The following is a 16,059-nucleotide window of genomic DNA, read 5'->3' on the forward strand; positions in this document are numbered from 1 at the left end:
AAATTATATCTTTTAAGAAGCCTATAGGAGGGACAGCTAGGTGGTGCAGTGGATAGAGCACCAGCCCTGAAGTCAGGAGAAGCTGATTTCAAATCTGACATCAGACCCTTAACACTAACTAGTGTGTGACCCTGGGCAAGTCAATTAACCCCAGTTGCCTCAGCTTAAAAAAAAAAAAAAAGCCTATTGAAATTACTTAAAGAGATTATTCTGTCTAGGGTATGATCAAGATAAAAGACACTAATATCAAACATGCACAGCACACAATAAAGTGACTGATTAATAAATAGCTCACAAATGATTATAGTAGAGAAATCCCCCTCATTTTCTTTCAATTATGTATTTTTCCTCTGATTTAAACTAGCAATTGAAATAGAAACATATACCCTTATATCTATTTATGCTTTAATAACTAAGTGACTAAAAGAGGAAAGGAAGAAATCATTAACATAAAGGGATTTTTAAAATTTATTTCATCTACCCATTCCTAGGAAAGAAATACAAAAGCTAAGGAAAACAAATGTAGCTACATCTTCTCATTTTACACTTTGATTAAGCTTAATTAATCAATCTAGTGTGGTATCCCCAAAATATATTCATTGACAACAGCAGTTACTAAACTTTTTGGTCTCAAGACCCCTTTGCACTCTTAAAAATTATCGAGCATCCCAAATAGCTTTTGTCTACGTGAGTGATACCTATCAATAATAGTTATATTATAAATGAAAAAGTCTTAATATTATTGTAAGATAATTTTGATTTCATAGGTCCCCTGAAATGTTCTAGGACCTCTAATATTCCCCACGCAACACTTTGAGGAGTTTCTGGTATAGAAAAATCATAATACAAATAAAATACATAGAGGAAAACTGGAAAAAGTAGAATTGATAGACTATGATTTTAAAGCTAGCAGGTAAAAGCAGATGAGGCCTTCAATATATGATTATATAAAAATAAATAATATCTATTCCTGTTCAAAATACTAAACTCCATCCTAATAGCCTTAAAACAGATCCTGCTGAATGAAACACTTTCAGTAATGAGTGAAATTTTTATTGAAGATCTAATAGTAACATATTCAATAATAGCATTCATAGCATTTATGGTAAATTTGGATGGTAGTTGCCATAAGTACTATGGATTAGTGTTAGAGATCAGAAGCTTCTTTACAAAATCCATTTTTCTAACAGCTATTACAAATATTTCATATTCTGCCTCTTTGCAGTTACCCTAGTTAGTACTCTCAAATATTATTTGAAGGCTATCTGCCTCAGAAATTTCATGTATTCTTTAGTCATCCTTATAAATATAGCTTTTAATTCTATATTTCCAGCTTTGAGGTCTTTTAGTAGTGTTGCAAACCAACATTTTCACCTCTTAGAAGGAAATTCTTTCTGGTTATTTCAATGGCACTTGAAGAGAAGTCATCAACCTAACAAACCATAATATATATTTTTTTCTTTTTTTACTGAGGCAATTGGAGTTAAGGGACTTGCCCCACTAGAACATGTTAAGTGTCTGAGATCAGATTTGAACTCAGGTCCTCCTGATTTCAGGACCGGTGCTCTATTTATTGCACCACCTACAATCCATATTTAAAAAAACAAACAAACAAAAAAAAGCAATAACAACAACCCTGAATGGATGATAAACACCTATATTCCACATTTCTCTATGCACTTAATTGAAGCGGTCATTAACTATACTGGATAATAAACTAATGAGTTGGATCTAGAATTGATTAGGAGAAAGAGAAAGGATCTTTTGGGAATTATATGCACTATAAATTGTGGTGAGCTTTTTCTTCTCAAAACACAGCCAGGTGATAAAAGTTCAGATCTTTTATTATCTCCAATATAGCCCGGTTAGCTTAGAGGCCTATCTCTCTGCTTGGTTCCAAGAGCTCTTGACACTTTGTCCTTTGCTTCTGCCTCTGCTTTCTTCAGCCTCCAGAGCCAGCACCGCTCTTCATGTCATTCCAGTGAAATCTCAACTTGTAGCTTCTTCCTCTGAAGAACTTCCTTGACTGGCCCATTGAAGCTCTATTTATGCTCCCAAAGAGCTTCAAGGTAGGTGTGAACTCATTGAACTCCAATGAGTAAAGGTGTGAACACAAGCCTTGTATTAATTAGTTCTACTTAGTACCTTGTTTCAGGTTCTGCCCAAAACATCTTCTTGTAAGATTAGATCAACTCTAATTAGTTAGCAGTTAGTAAGGATTCCAACATCTCCCCCTTTCTTTTGTTAGATGAAAACACCAAAGGAAATAGGAAATCTAATCAGATTAGTGGGTTTCTGAAGGGGTACACATAAATCCATCAATATGGGCCAGAACTTTGTAACCGATATACATGGTATACATAAATCCATCAATATGGGAGGCATTATACATAATTTACATAAGCACATAGCAATATAACACAGGCTAGTAGTAATGTAACAACATGAATCAACCTGAAGATTTACACATGTCCATAAGTCCTAGAAATAGTCCATAAGCAATCCATTGTCCATTAGTTCATGTGCCAGGAATCTAATAATTCCTGTAAGCTCTGAAGTACTGCAAAAGGTCTCATCAACAATTTTTCATCTCAGGGAACCCAGTGATTCTTGCTGGTTTTTCAAGAACTAAAACAGTTTCCTCTTGTGTCAGGAAATCCAATGATTCCTGAAGATTTTAAAAGTCTTTTTTAACAGTCTCCTTGTCAGCCATTTGATTCTTTCTCCATCTGTGGAAATATAAGCAGATCCTCTTCCCCAAGCAGTTAATCTAATTCCCTTCTATTTACCAAGTTTGGGATTTCTCCTCATCATCTGGTAATTACATTGGAGTTGTTTGCATTGGATATTGTCTTGTTGTCTTAAAAGGCCTGTATTCTTCCCAACTGTAATCCTGATTGCTTTTCTGTTGGTTGATGACATCAGAGTTCTGAATTTCTAAAGTCTCTCTGGGTGTAACCTCAGCTGCTATCATGCCCCACCTGTCCTTTGATTGATACTTTAGAGCTGGGCCCTGCCTCTCATTCCTCTTGGTCAATATACATTTAGAGCCCCAGTGAAAGTTACATTTTGGACATGGGGTTTTGGGTTTTCCCTCACCCTGTCTTCTCACTCTATCTCCATATCTACAATGAGCTCTCAAATGTCCATTTTTTCCGCACTGAAAACATCGACGAGTTTCTCTAGAATTCCTCTGCCAAGAAGGACCTTGTCTTTCCATGTTCATCATAGTCTGGGCATAATAAGCATTTGTGCCCACTGTGGCACAGCGTCTTATGATTTCCTCTAAAGGAGCATCTTTGTCTAGCCCCCATATAATTCTTTTGCAAACCTCATTGGCATTTTCCTTAGCCAGATGTCTGGTCATTATTTCTGTTGCTGCATTATCTCCAATGGTTCTTATTACAGCTGTTTGTAAACGTCCCACAAAATCTGCAAAAGGTTCATTGGGACCTTGCTCTATTTTTGTGAAAGCATTATTTCCATCTTTCTGTCCAGGGAGAGAATTCCAAGCTTTTATTGCAGCCTTAGAAATTTGCTCATACACTGTTATGGGATAATAAATCTGTTCTGAACTCTCTGCATACTCACCTTCTCCAGTTAGTTGGTCAAAAGCAACTTGTACAATAGTTCCTGTTTGCCTATTGCGTTGGGCTTGAATCCTACATAATTCATGAAACTCTGAAAGCCACAATAAATTTTGTCCCGGTTCAAGACATGTTTTAGCGATGGATTTCCAATCATTCGGGGTTAGGATTTCATAAGACAAATTATCTAGTAACATCTTCACATAAGATGATGTAGCCCCATAAAGAGTGCAACCCTTTTTCAAATCTTTAATTTTTTCCAAAGTAAAAGGAGTGTATCTTCTCTCTTTTTGACCTGAAGAGTCAATCCTTTCAATCACAGGATATGCGTTTATAAAATCAGATATATCTTCTCCTTCGTTTTTTGCTTTAATTAATGCTTTTTCTAATCTTGTCAAATTCTGCTTTACAGGAGAAGCTGACTGTGTTTCTGTCTCTCTCCCTCCCCCTTGTTCCACACATGAAGGGTTAATTGCAGGGGAAGGGTCATGAGATGTGGAATCATCTAATTCCTCCTGCTGTGAAGTATCATACTCAGAATTGTAATTAACTCCATTCTCATCTGATTCGTCCTCCTTTTCACCTAGTAAAGTTGGCACTTCCTCCTGTACTTTCCTTTTCATCATTCTATCACTTAAATAACTTCTTATAGCCAATTGTATTACATTATATGTATTAATTATTGAGTTAGACCCATTTTTATCATAGAATTGACAAAGATCCTCTCCAACCAATTTCCATTCATTTAGATCTAATTCCTTATCAAGAGAGAAACAAGGACATATGTCCTTTACAGTTTGTAAAATTTCAGTGATTTGCTGTAAACTTATAATTAAACCTTGGCTTTCCATAATTTTGACAATGCTCTCTAAACATTTTCCTTGAACAGAAACAGGCTGTTTTCTAAATATCTGTCCCATCTTAGATGAAATTCTACTTTAACTCTTTTAACAAAATTTCTTTGTTGCACTCACCCTAATTTCTGGGTTGAAGAGTCTTTTCCACTGGATCAGGATCGTAGCTTTTCCACTTGAATCAGGATCGTAGCTTTTCCACTGAAATCCACTGAGGGGTCTGTCAGCCACACGTTGGGCGCCAAAATGTTGTGATCTAGTTCAGATGGATCTGAATCGGTCCCTGTTCGGGTGCCAAAATGTGGTGAGCTTTTTCTTCTCAAAACGCAGCCAGGTGATAAAAGTTCAGATCTTTTATTATCTCCAACATAGCCCAGTTAGCTTAGAGGCCTATCTCTCTGCTTGGTTCCAAGAGCTCTTGACACTTTGTCCTTTGCTTCTGCCTCTGCTTTCTTCAGCCTCCAGAGCCAGCACCGCTCTTCATGTCATTCCGGTGAAATCTCGACTTGTAGCTTCTTCCTCTGAAGAACTTCCTTGACTGGCCCATTGAAGCTCTATTTATGCTCCCAAAGAGCTTCAAGGTAGGTGTGAACTCATTGAACTCCAATGAGTAAAGGTGTGAACACAAGCCTTGTATTAATTAGTTCTACTTAGTACCTTGTTTCAGGTTCTGCCCAAAACATCTTCTTGTAAGATTAGATCAACTCTAATTAGTTAGCAGTTAGTAAGGATTCCAACAATAAATGATCCCAAGCTACTGACTTACCAAAAATTTATGTTGTCAACAAATGTTTTCGCAATGTTGTTATACAATAGTGAACCAGACTATCTGAAGAATCAAATTTGTATATGAACCAAAGGGTGATGGGGAGAAAATGTCTTGTGAATATATAGGTAGTAACATACTGTGTTTCTCTGATAATAAGACCTATCCCGAAAATAAGCCCTCCCCTTACTGTGTAAGATTCCTCTAAAATAAGCCCTCCCCTGAAAATAAGCCCTATTGAGATTGCTACTGTAGTGAAGGTGATCCCCTGTGCTACACGCTACATTACGGTACCCTCTGTATGCACCGTCCTTCCTCCTCCCCTGGTGAAATGCACGCCGCACTCCAAGCTGCATCCAATCAATCAGAGCTGCAGCAGTGAGTGCATCATTCTTTTCTTCCCCAGTGATTTTCTTGCTGGCGCCATTGAGAGCAGTGCCGCGGAGGAGAGCTGAGGCAGGACAACATAAAAAACTGGTATGTAAGCGGGAGTGAGGGGGCATGATGGAGGATAAAAGGGGCATGATGGAGGATAAAAGAAGAACTCAGGGGGCATCATGGAGGATAGAAGGAGCACTCAGGGAGCATGATGGGGTTAAAACATTATTGAGGGGCATGATGGAGTGAAAAGAAGGACTGATGGTTATAATTTTATTATTCTGTCTGTTTTGACCCCCAGACATGAGTACAAAAAGGAAGAGCTATACTGTTGAGTACAAGAAAGCAATTGTAGAGGAGTCACATGGCAAGACTCTTGCAGTTTTCTGTAAAGAAAAACTTTTGGATCTTCGAATGGTCAGAAAATGGAGAGCAGATTATAATAACCTCAATCAACAGGTGGATGAGGGAAAAGGGAAAAAGCGCAGGTCTGGATCAAGTCGGCAACCCTTATATCCTGACTTGGAGATCCTCATTGGTGAATGGATTGCTGACAGGAGAGCAAAGGCCTTGGTTGTGTGCAGGGCTGATATTCAAGCATTTGCCCTTTCAATGGCACCAGAGTGTGAAATGGTCTCAGAAGGATTCAAAGCATCACAACACTGGTTGGATGGTTTCCTTCAATGGTATGAACTGTCCCTAAGAAGATCAGCAACACTGTTTAAGCTGGAAGATGCTGAAGTTATTAAACATGCACTTGCATTCAAGTCCTTTATTGATAGGATCAACATTTCCAAGTACCAAACTTGCAATATGATTGCTATGGATGAAACTGCAGTGTTTATGGGACAAGGATCTCAAACAACAATTCATCACAGGGGTGCAACGTCAATCTACATTCCCACCACTGGCTATGAAAGTGCACGGATCACCTGTGTTTTGGCAATTCATTTGGATGGAAAGAAAGCCACACCTCTAATCATCAGTAAGGGCAAGAAAGATTTACGTTCTTGAAATCGAAAAAGCCTGGTGTACACAAGCCGTTATAAGAAAGTGGGTTGATTTAATGCTGACACTTGTTATGCGAGGTAACCAAAGAGGTCTGATAATCTGGGATGCAGCCAGCACTCCCCGTGCTAAAGAAATGAAGAACTTCCTTTCAGAGAGAAGAATAGATCAAGTAATGATTCCTGCAGGAATGACTGCCTATCTCCACACCCTTGATATTGCAATAAACAAGCCATTCAAGGACCATTTGCACATGGAAGTCAATGACTACACTGAAAATAGAATGGAAAGAAATCAGCGTGGAAACTTTGTGAAGCCCTGTCTGTAAGAAATCGTGACTTGGGTGAAGAAGCCATGGGATAAAATTACTGACAGCTGTGTCTCCAAGGCACTACGAGCAGGTTACCTGGACAAGACATGTTCATTTAAAGAGAGCTATATTGCTGGACATGACAGATAGGGTCCACTTCTTCTGAAGGAAAGAGAGGCGCAAGACATCCAGGATGGAATTCAGGGTATGGACACTTATGATGATGTTGTTGAAGAAGATGACATGATCATTATTAAATAAAGGTACTTTTTTTTGTTCACATTTACCTGTTTATTAAAATTGCTGTCAATGTTCATTAACATAAGCCCTCCCCTGAAAATAAGCCCTCTGGTGGTTTTTCTGTCCAAAAAAAATTAATAAGACAGTGTCTTATTATCGGGGAAACACGGTATCACCAATAATGATCAAGAAGGAGTCTGTGTTGACTCAGGTGGTATGTACCTTCCTTCCTTACAGATTAACTGCTCTGCCTTTCTGCTTATGGTAATGTAAGAACTACCTGTTCTGAGAATATAGAATCCCCAGAGAACTTTGAGTGAGATCATCCAATCAAGGTATAAAGCTGATATTATGCTGGGAGAAAGAGACTGTCTCCTGGAACCTATTATATCTTGAGGGAATGTGTTTGAGAATGATATAGTGACCTTGGGGGACTGGATACTGAACAACTTGAAGACTTCCATAAGGCACTTAATAAATAAAGATTTGATGGCTATGAGGTTGCAGCTAGATGGCACAGTGGATATAATGCTGAGCCTGTAATTAAGAAGATTCATCTTCCTAAGTTCAAATCTGGCTTCCTAATTTGTGACCCTAGGCAAGTCACTTAACCCTGTTTGCCTCAGTTTCCTCCTTTGTAAAATTAGCTGGAAAAAAATTATAAAAGGAAATAGCAACCCACTCCAGCATCTCTGCCAAGAAAACATCAAATGGGATCACAAAGAACTGAACATGACTAGGGAAAAAATGACCATTGAGCTTTACAGGCCCTTATAGCTAAAGTAGCATAGTGCTCAGTATATAGCATGCATTTAATAAAAGTTTGTGGAATCCAATTAGATAAAATTCTTACATTTCTTGAACTTCTATAATTATATACTACAGTGTTTTTTTTTTTTTTTTTAAAGTTTGCACTACATAAATTAGTCATGTTGAAGACTTGTTCTTTATTTTCTAATTTGTATTATATTCACCCACAGGTGAAATGTGTGTGTGTGTATGTGTGTGTGTGTGTGTGTGTGTGTGTGTGTGTGTGTGTATGTGTGTTTAAAAGCTGGAAACAGGGAATAGCCTCTATTCATATCTTCACAAAAATTCCTCCCTCCAAAATGGAAGCAAAAATCTACTTTTTATATTTCAGACAATCTAACAGACCTCCTGAAGGACCTTAACAGACTACTTTGATATATTCTGCAAACCACACTGTGGGAATTATTTTATACTAGAATATTAGTCTGGCAATAAAGTCAACTATGTTCAATTTGCTCCTTGTCATCTATCTGCAGTGTGATCTTGGACAAGCTATTTTAAATTTTAGTGTCTTTACTTTTCTATTTATATTTACCCTCTACTTAGCTCATGGCTTTAGTAAAACAAAATGTGGATATAGTAGATACAGTTTATATGCTACCAAAAAGCATAACATGTAAAGAAGAAGATCACTTTATCACATTACAATTTCATAATGCCTAGATCTCAGATCATATTTGTTGGCAAATGTGTTTCTTTAAAGGTATTATATAATAGTCCATTTAAAAAGTAATTTTATTCATATCTTGTTTTGTTTTATATAATAGTTCTCCTGAACTTTACCCCTCCCACATAGTTATCCATATAACATAATATTTTAAGAAAGAAAAAGAAAAAGAGCAAAATGGGAAAAAAAAAGATGCAACAAAACAATTAATAGAAATATTATTTTTTTTTACAAAATTCTCAGATATTGATGATAATACTTTGGTGGGATTTAACTTTTTCATAATCAGCAATGGAAAATCTTACTCCTCATAGCTTCCAAGAGAAGTAAATGTAAATTAGATAAAAGAATTATAACTGAAAAAAATATTGAAAGAATATTTTAATGATTTGCTCATAGTAAGAAATAAATAATGATTTGGCAGGCAGAAATGTGCATCAGGGAGAGAAACAAAGTACATGGAGGAAAAATCAGATTTTTGCTTGGGGGTGAAGAACATGATAGGAACAGAAACTAATGCCCTAACCAGTGAAATTAGGACACCTTATAAAAATTGGATCAGAATTCTACAAAGTAAGAGGAAAAACTGTTTTCAGAAGATACTGGTAAGAAGCAAATTTTGTTCCTTATCAGTGGAGTATATTTATTTTATTTTATTATTTATTAATTATGCCTTTATTTCTGAAAAAAAAAAGTGCTTACATTGGGAGTAAAAATGTCATGTCCTAAATTCAAAGATATTGGATTTGAAATCAGATATAGTACAGAGAATACTTTGGACATGTATCATGTGTGACTATAATCAAGTCATTCTTTGAGACTTAGTTATCTCATCTAAGAAAAAGAGAATGATTCTTTGTGGTATCAATAGTTGTTATGAATTTCAAATCAGATAATCTTCATAAGAACTTTACACATCTCAAATCATTATATGAAGTTCAGTTATGAAAATCACTGGACTTTCATATGAATGTAAACTTTCTGGATAGAAGATAATTCATACTGCTAATAAATTGAAAGGAATCTATCCTAGACAAAGTAGCAATGCTACAATGTACTTGAGGGATCACAGATGATATCAGCAAGGCAGGTGAAATTTCCATTACTTCCACCCCTATAACCACCTTGTTTCAATTTATGAAGGAAATAATGCATAATTTTGAAGTCAAAGACCTGAGGAAAAGAAATGCCTTCTATATTATCCTTGTTTCCACTACAGTACATGAAGCCATCATATGAAAAATATCACTTAGGAAGGAGTCTGCCATCAATACCCCTGAGGCAGAAAAATGAGCCAATCTGAAACAGAAGGAATCTTTATCCCAAATCAAGCCACCAACCATCAATGAGGAAATAAGTAACTGTGGGGAAAGGGACAACTACTCTAGTTATTGACCATAGCAATAGTTGAACACTTACCATAGAAAGGCATGCAGGTGCAGGTGCGGTGGTAATAGGATCATTTCATCCAATCATTCCCACTTAAATCATTGGTCTACTTTCCTGAGAAGCAACTGCTGAAGAGAGTAGGAGTATCAATGACCAGTATTTTCACAGACAACAAGAACAAAGGGAAAAAAAAAATCTTGTAACTAAATTCCATATTGCTTTCAAATAGTTCAACATGAGCAAATGATATTTTGTCATGAAAATGACATTAGGATGATTCTGAGAAGATAATTACGTAGATTTGGAAATTCTGAGCTCTCCTGATTTTCTCCCAAAATAAAACAAAATTGTGCCTCAGTGTGAACATAAACTGGTGAAAGTAAATGAGATGGGACAGAACAGGGATCCTCTGGGACAAACCAAAAAGGTTGAAGGAAAGACCCCCAAGACTTTAACCCTTGTGAAGTATAAACACCTCCAGGATAGCTCCACAGAAACAGAAAGCAGGGAGTCTTGAGGCTAACTGTGTTCCAAAGTAGCGTCAGCCTGAACCACAGGTCACCCTGAGTCAGGGGTCTGGAAAGATTGAGGGAACCTTGACTGATTAGATATGTCAGGCCCAGCTGTACTGCTAAAACTAAAGCACTGGATAAGGACATTCAGTAAATGTAGAAGCAGTAGGGCAGGGAAGCTGCTGGCTGCTGGCATTTATAGAAGAGTAGAGCCCAATTAAAGAACTAAAAGTTCTTTTTGAAAAAATGAACAGGCAGAAGAGAAAGAGAGCAACCATAGAAATTTACTATGGAATTAGGAAGGACTAGGGTTCATCTTTGGAGTAATACACTGAAGTAAAAAAAAGAAAAAAAAAGCCTTTCCTAAACCCAAAGCTTAATGTTTAAATAGCTATTTCCCAGAAATAATTTATAAAATAATTTTAAAAGACTAAAACATATTGGAGATATTGAGGAAAAACAAAACAACAAAACAAGAATTATCCAAGAAAAATAAGATTATGAAAAGAGTGTCAACCAACAAGAAAAAGGAGATCCAGAGCCATAAAGAAATAAATTCTTTGAAAATTAGAATTGGACCAGGGAAAGCCAGTGAAGTTATAAGAGACCAAGAAATAGCAAAATAAAATATAAAGAATGAAAAAAAAATAGAAGATAATATGAAACATTTTACAAAAAACAACAAATCCGGAGAATAGATCAAAAAGAAAAAAATATAAGAATAATTGTTCTAATTGAAAGCTGTGACCAAATCTTGACATAATAATACTAGAAGTAATGAAAGAAAAGTGTCCTGAAGTGATAGAACATGAGGTTAAAGTTGAAATAGAAAAATAAATCAATCATCACCTCAAAGAGATCCTACATGGGAAAACAAAATTATTGCTAAATTTTGAAACCCTTAATTAAAGAGAAAATTTTACAAAAAATAAACAAAAAGCAACAATAAACAAAAACAATTCAAAATATGTTGGAGCTATAAGTAGAATTGTATAGAATTTATAAGCAATTACAATAATATAGCTCAGGTCCTGGAATATTATACATCAACAATCAAAAGAACTAGATTTGCAGCCAGAAAACATCATGTCTAAAAAAAAAATAAGCATAATATTAAAAAATGCAGGGGAAGGGAAAGGAATCTTCAGTGAACTCATATATTTTCAATATTTCATCTCAATGAAACTTGAATTCAATGAAAAATTTAACATATAGGAGCCAATATAAAAAACTAATTCTAAAAGAGTGAACGAGGACAGTTTATGTTTTATGTATGGAAATATAAATCATACATCTAAGATTCACAACAGTAATTGGATAGTTCAAAAGAAAGACTAGGGAAGAGCTGATTATGATCTGACTCTTAAAAGCAATATTGTTTAGGAAAAGATAAAAATAGTAATTATGCTATATGCATGAAATGCAGAGGAAGAACAGATAGATTGGGGAAAAAGGGTTATAGTTCAAAAAATCTATTCCCATGAAGATGTGTTAAATAGGGAACAATTCATATATACATATAATATGTAATATAATGTATATATGTGTGTGCACGCTCGCATACACACACACACACACGCACACACACACACACACACACACACACACACACACACACAAACATACCATGCTTTCTTTTTTTAACTTCAGTGTCCTCCTCTAAAGATGAACCATGGTCTTCCCTGTTCCCATAGTATGTTTCTATGGTGGAATTCTTTCTTCTTTGCCAATTCATTTTTCAAAATAAGAAGTTAATGTAAGCATCTCTTATTCTGGGGTGGGGATGTTTTCTCTGGTTTCACTTCAGCTCTGTTCTCTGACCAGAAACCCCAAACCAAAAGCTCCACCTTCCAGCATGTACCTGCAGCTAGCAGGATTCCTGCCTCCTTGCCTCTGCACTCATTGGTATACCAGTTCCCTCCAACCCAAGGCTATGTCTCAGCAACACAACTGGGCTTGTTGTTTCTAATCAGTTAAGGTTAACTTGCTCTTCCTGGATTCACCTGACTCTACAAACAGTCCAGGAGGTGACAGTTTCTGTGGTTCCCTCTTAGGCTCAAGTTATACCCAGTTTACCCCAGGGATTCCCACTTTGCATTTTCGTGGAGCTAGCCCAGAGGTGTTTGCACTTCACATGGGTTAATCCCTGCCCCAAGTTTTTCTTTGGATCTTCTCCAGTCTTGCTTTGGATCTTCTTGGGTTGTGTCAGGAGGATCCCTGTTCTACCTAATCTTGATTTTTTATGAATCTATGTTGGCTTTGAGGTGCAAATTTATTCTGTCTGTGGGGGAAATTGGGAAAGCTTGAAATTTACTAGACTATTCCTCCATCTTCCCAGAATCTTCCCTCCCAATAGATTTTAAAAACAATTTACAAGATCAATATTGCATGTAGTCCTAAAATTTTGGGGAATATGTTCCTTTTGATTTATGTGAATGCTCACAGAAAATCTTATTCACTTGTCTAATAAGCATTGAAATAGTAAACCTGAAAAGTAATAGCTAAGAAGGGGAGAGAGCAAAGGAATGAGGAGGAAGTTTTCACAATAAATTGCTGAGCAAAGTCTATTCCATTTACTCTTATTGTGAAAAAGTAGTCTTAAAAGCAGTTCACATAATCCAAAAGATTGAATAATAACATGTTCACTCAAAGAATGTCTATCAGAACCAGAATACTATGGGGGAAAATCACCATGATAGATGAGGGAATAACTGTTAGTGGTAGATAGTGTTGCCAAATGATAAAGTAGAAAAGATGAGGTACAATAAGTCTAATCATATTAAAGCTCACAAAATGCATACACATATATTTTATTTATAAGTAGATGTAAATATCTGTATCGAAAGAAGGCAGGGTAAGAGAGAGAGAAGAGAGAGAGAGAAAGAGAGACAGAGAGAGAGAGAGAGAAGAGAGATGAGATATGTAGTACAATTGTTATTAGCACTACTTGCCTTAAGTCCATAGTGGGACAGAGCTTGGCTTGTTCTCCCAACATTCCTATAGATGTCCCCTTTGCCATTTTCCTCAGGTCCTACCTGAAATGGTGGAACCAGGTCCCTCAAGGTTCTGCCCCACCCCTTCACAAACCTAAGGAGATATAGATGCTCATAAAATTTAGAAAAGTAGAAAGTCACAAGTTATAATCGTTTTGGTAAGATGGAAGACCATAGGGCTTTACTATATTCCCTGTCACAGTACTCTCCAGACTACCAAGAACTGGCAGTAATAGCCCTGACACCGACTCCTTGGGATTTTCAGATTTTTAAATCTGCCTGAATCTGCAGTCTCCCATTGTGTTCCATTTCCCAATTAAGTTCCTATACAAGTTCCTCAAGAACAAGGATTTGGGAGACAGAATCAAGATGGTCGAATAGAGAAGCACTCAGTGGAAGTTTTTCAAATTCTCCTCTGAAAATTTTTAACTGAATTTTGGAGTAGAAGAATGAACAAAAGGTTGGATGAAAATAGTTTTCCAGGGAAGATGCTTGAGGATGTGAGCAGGAAATGTATGTCTTACTAGAAGAATTATAAGCATAGGGAGCACAGCACAGATAGCTTAACCAGTACATTGGGAATAACAACACTAGTGACAGCAGCAGCTTCAGGAGTTTTTAGACACAGAAAGTGTGTTTGTGGTGGGTGGCAATCAAATTGTCAGAAGGAGGCTATAGGAGACGTTTAGAGGGTGCTAAGGTTAGAGTCTGTAGCATTGCCTAAATGCACTTCCAAATTGCTCTCCTCAGGGCCAAGAGGAACAATAGCATTTGTAAGAGGTAGGGGAGGGGAGGAGAGCTTGATCCTGGGTGGTAAGGAGTGATTTTACTCACTCATGGGGAAGAAGGGACCCTGATCTTAATTTCAAAACAGAAGCAAACATTAGTAATTGTATCTATAAAAAGTGGGAGACCTGCACGTAATTCCAGAGCCAGAAGAAGTGTTAGCTCTAAGTGTGGAAACTAGAAAAAGAGTGACCCCACCTAAGTTCATACTACGTTGTTAACATCAAAAAATTACAGCTCCCATAGATCTTGCTCTGACCACAATGTGTAATCCTTATTATATAGACCCTCTTGAAATGGAAATTAATTGCTTTATATTTTGAATCCTCTCATGTTTTGCTTTGCACATGGCAATATATATATATATATATATATATATATATATATATATATATATATATATATATTATATATATATATATATTCCTTTTCCAATATTGCATTTATGTTTAAAATAAAAAAATGGAAGTATTTATGTAAAAGTGACACTTTATTTTGTTTAGTACTTATGACCTCCAGGGTGTCATGCCTCAAAGTCAGGAAAATTACATTTTTATGCTTTCCATATATCAGTCTATAGTTTTTTTTTAATCTTTTTATATGATTCTTTGATCACTTTCCTAGCCAGAGTACCTATATACATATATACACACATATGTGTATATACATACTGTATATATGTATATATACACACATACATATATATAGATATATATTCTTTATTTCTAAAAGTACCTATTTTAATTGGTTTTTACACTCATCAGCATAGTCAAAATAATTTTCTAGTAATATAGAGACATTAAGATCAGAATAGTTAAGACGGTTTCTTAAGATCACAAAGTTTGTGATCTGCATAAGTAAATGGGAGGACTAGAGGCTAAGCAAAGATTGTGAGACTCCCATCTAATCTAGTTCATTGTACTATACCAGAGGACACTTTAATGAATGCAAATATCTTGAATTACTTATAGCTTGTAGTTTTCTACTCTGTACTATGATATACTTCTTAAATGTGATGCTGTGATCTGATCTTATGATGCTGATCTAAATTTCCCCAGACTTTGTGTGCATAAATTTATTATCTTGATCTTACATTTGAAGTAATTAAAATATTTTCAATTAATATACACCTTGCATCTCTAATCATTTTCACATTACCTAATATTTTTGGGAATTAGGAAAGTAGGCAGAAGGAAGCAAGAACTTGCTCTGCTTCATTAAACCATTTATAGAATTATGATTGAGTGGTGATATTACAGCTATGCTTATCAATTAAAAAATCTTTGAAGGGAATGCAAAATGACTAACAATAGAATAACATTGTAACTGTTGAATTATTTCTTTGTGTTGTCACAGAATAGTAGGTCTCATTTGTAGTTTAATCCAGTAAAACAGTCTCTTTCAAGACAACTGGGTTTCAATTTGGCAACAATAGGTATTTCATCTATGAGATGTTTAAGAAATACAGAAGCAAGTTCACATTCTGGACGTTTCAGTAATAATTTCAATTTACTGCTTTTATTAGTGTCAAATGTGAAGCAGTCTTCAAAGAGGAAGACAGTTATTTTTTAATTTTTTAATTATTTTTATTATATCTTTTTACTTACAAAACATATGCATGGTAATTTTTTCAACATTGACCCTAATAAAATCTTCTGTTCCAAATTTTCCCCTCTTCCCCCATCCTCTCTCCTAGATTGCAGGTTGTCTAATACATGTTAAATATGTTAAATTATATGTTAAATCAAGTATACATATA

This window comes from Antechinus flavipes, chromosome 5, assembly GCF_016432865.1.
Source record: "Antechinus flavipes isolate AdamAnt ecotype Samford, QLD, Australia chromosome 5, AdamAnt_v2, whole genome shotgun sequence".
NCBI lineage: Eukaryota > Metazoa > Chordata > Mammalia > Dasyuromorphia > Dasyuridae > Antechinus > Antechinus flavipes.